This window comes from Dipteris shenzhenensis, chromosome 7 (genome assembly GCF_047967505.1).
Source record: "Dipteris shenzhenensis isolate YYH24624 ecotype China chromosome 7, Dip_SZ_1.0, whole genome shotgun sequence".
NCBI lineage: Eukaryota > Viridiplantae > Streptophyta > Polypodiopsida > Gleicheniales > Dipteridaceae > Dipteris > Dipteris shenzhenensis.
The window spans coordinates 22,496,389-22,500,359 of NC_141602.1; the positions used below are offsets into that span (position 1 = coordinate 22,496,389).

Sequence of the window (3,971 nt, forward strand, 5' to 3'; positions counted from 1 at the left end):
GAAGAAGCACACATTTGATCCTCTAATCTTTAAATGTTGATGACACTACTTTGAAAATAGAAGAATAACCTTTCTTGCTAACTCACTTTCATCAAGAGCCTCCTGAATTAAGTTTACATCAACTTTATTGCTTTCCACGAACTGTTGCACAACATTGCATTTGATGGTTTTAAACTTCTTTTCCTCAATCATCCCTTTCACAATAGTTGTTGAAAATAGACCTTTCATTTGTTTTATAGGAAGAAAGTTCGGATCAACATTTTCCTTTTGGGGCTATTATGATCTTGGCTCCAATCACCAAGAAATTCTCCCATGGCAACCATCTAATCACTTATCATGGCTAGATGATGATGTAAATGACCGCCAAGGCTAGGCTAGGCTACCAATAAGCTGGGTGCATGTGCCACCGCTCCTCCCCTCTCTTCCTATTGAATTATCATTATCTTGGCCCTGATGACCAAGAAATTCTAGCATGGCAAACATTTAATCACATGTCATGGCTAGACAATGTAGATGATTGCCCACACTAGGTTGGGCTACTTAGCAAAATCCAACGAGTGGATTGTGTGCTCTTAGCAATGATAGGCACCCAGAGTCACAAAATTGACACAATAAACAAAGGGGAAAAGAGTGAGAGGGTGGCAAGCCTAGCTATATAAAGGCCTTAAGGGCGGAGAAACAATTTACCACACCGAGGAAAATTTCTCTGCTACCCCCTTCCACACTCTCTCCAAGCCCCCTTCTACCCCTATGATGAATCTTCTACTGCACCCTCAATGCCCCTTCATAATGCTGACCAAGTCATGGGATCCATTGTTTGCCTTGGCTCTCAATCCTACAACACTCCACTAGCCATAGCCATGACCAAGGGAGTTGCAGGATGGGGAGCCAAGGGAAAGGGGTCGTCATTGTTCCATCAGGTATACTGGTAGAGAACTCAACTTGGTGATGAGACTCTCATAATTGAGCACAACCTTCAGCAATGGGGAAGGAGAACTCAACTTGGTGATAAGCTATAACACACTGAGAGCATGCGTCAGTGTGTTGGAGCTCACCACCAGATTGAGTTCCCTATTCACTGTCGAATGTTGTACTCGATTGAGCTCACTACCAAGTTGAGTTCCCTCTTCTAGTGCCTTGAAAGAAGTAATTCTTTCATAACCCTGCCAGTGCCTTGAATGAAGTTGCTATGACGAAGGCAATTCCTTGAAAGACTTGAAAGAAAAACCTCATGACCAACCATGTTGCAGGATGGGGAGCCAAGGGAAATGGGTCGTTGTTGTTCCGTGAGGCACTTGGAGAGATCTCAACTTGGTGTTGAGCCTCTCGTAATTCTGCACAACCTTCGACATTGGGGAAGGAACTCAACTTGGTGATTAGCTTTAACACATTGAGAGCATGCGTCAGTGTGCTGGAGCTAACCACCATATTGAGTTCCTTGTCCACTGTCGAATGTTGTGCTCGATTGAGCTCACCTCCAACTTGAGTTTTCTCTTCCATTGCCTTGACAAAAGTTGCTATGAAAAAGGTTATTTCAATTACTAGGTGCTCATATTGTCCCTTGCATATGAGGAGTTTCGGGTAAAAATGATAAGAAAGCCCTACCTACGATAGCACTACGAGGTGCTCATATTGTCCCCTACATACAAGGCACCAGGTCAATAGTGTAAGAAAGTGCTAACAAGGGCAAAAAGTGACACCCAGTCCTACCACAGTGGTGGTGTTGACAAGTTCTTAAAGAAGTATCACAAAAGCAAAGTGCTAGCATCTTTGTATATAATGTGTTTTGTTAAATATTTGCTTTGGATGTAATTTATTTTGTTTGAATTTCAATGTAATACTATTATCGCAAAAACTATCGGATGTAAATTCTTTATGTTATTTATTTTGTTTCAATTTCAATGTAGTATCATTATCACCAAAACTATTGTTGCTGCTAGTTTAGTAGTGAAAGTGGCTCTAAAGAAGAACAAATGGCATATGTCATGTTTCTGACCACGATTGAGGTATTTGGAGATATTTAGAAGTGGCAAAATAATCAAATTATCATGGTTTATCACATAGGTTATTCTCAAATTGCATTAACGAAAATATTAATCAAGATAGGCACATATGTTATGTGAATATTAAACTAAAATAAAATCAAACGATGCAAATATTCAAAATTAACATTGGATTCCATGTATATATAATATGACTAAAATCAACTTATTTGAGTAGACCACAAAAATTAGTTTCAAAACAGAATCAAACGTAATTTTAGTAGCCAATAATTAAATTATATTTAATTTATCAAAACATTTAAAACTAAATTAAATATACTTCAATATACATTTAATGTAAAATGAATTAAAAATTAAAGATTAAATACAAATTACAAACTCATGAAATAGAGAGTATGTAAACACAAATTATAAACTAAGGTAAAATAAATAAAAATAAAACGATGAAACTCTGCCCATTGAAACTCTACCCATTGAAACTTTGACTCTGATGTGTCATCTCTCATCTGAAACTTTGCTCATAGGTTATGTTATGAGTGTGAAACTGCATGTGAACGTAGAACTGACGCCGATTAGGGACTAGTCAAGAATTTTTGAGCATAGCTTGGATTGGTTGTTTTGGAGTTTTCTCCTCTATGGATAAACTAATCTATGCTAATCTAAGCTATACCAACCGTCCAATCGAAGAAAATGCAAGAAATAATTTCTTTTTCATATTCATTTCAATAGGTCATCTGCAAGACAAGAGTTATACACAAATTTTGATTCTTTTCAAATATAATTAAAGTATATTTAATTTAACAAAATATTTTAAACTCAATTACATATACTTTAAATAAACATTTAATGTAAAATGAATTAAAAATTAAAGATTAAATAAAAATTACAAACTCATGAAATAGAGAGTATGTAAACACATAAATTATAAACTAAGGTAAAATACTTAAAAATAAAATGATGAAATGATAGACATTAAAAAAATCCTTCATTTTTTTCTCTTATATATATATACATATATAATATATATTCATATATATATATATATATATAATGTTTAATTCTCGATTTGTGTGTGTCATCCTTGTGTAGGGGCCATGCTAATCTTCTCTGTGTCATTCCAATTTTATCAGATGTCTCCAAAGAGACTCTATATATAATGTTTGATTCTTTTCAAATATAATTAAATTATATTTAATTTAGCAAAACATTTAAAACTAAATTAAATATACTTTAAATATACATTTAATGTAAAATGAATTAAAAATTAAAGATTAAATACAAATTACAAACTCATGAAATAGAGAGTATGTAAACACATAAATTATAAACTAAGGTAAAATAAATAAAAATAAAATGATGAAATGATAGACATTTTAAAAATCCTTCATTTTTTCTCTTATATCTATCTATATATATATAGTAGAACATTTTAAACTAAATTAAATCTACATTCAATGTAAAATGAATTAGAAATTAAAAATATAAATACATTATCTAAGATAAACTTAAATTCAAAAAATCAAAAAAAATATATATTAAATTCATCAATTTTGATTTAAATAAAAAATGATATACAAACTAATGAAATTAAAATTATGAAATGGTAGACTCCCCTTTCCACTTTATGCTAAATTAACTAATAACTAATTAATTAACTAATCAACGAAATAATTAACTAATTAATTAATTAATTTACTAAACCCTCCCTATAACCCTCCCTTTATTAATTAACTAATTAATTTACTAACCCCCTTCCCTTAACTAATTAGTTTACTAACCCCCCTTCCCTATAACCCGTCCCCTTAACTAACCCCATCCCTCATAACCGCCCTCCCTTATAACCCCCTTCCCCATAACTAACCCCTCCCTTATAGCCCCCCTCTCCTTATTCCCTCGCGACTGCTTATAATTGAAAGTGATTTTTCATGGATTGAAATTAATAACTCATGATTTTTTTTGAACGTGAAA

The 3,971-nt window shown here is 33.1% G+C and overlaps 1 non-coding gene across 1 annotated transcript; it reads right to left on the reverse strand.

The window, feature by feature from the left end:
• Positions 1-3,046: 3,046 nt before the first annotated feature.
• On the reverse strand, positions 3,047-3,149 carry LOC147900109 (U6 spliceosomal RNA). The gene has a single exon (XR_015541367.1). It is a non-coding gene; the product is annotated as a U6 spliceosomal RNA (small nuclear RNA).
• Positions 3,150-3,971: the final 822 nt, after the last annotated feature.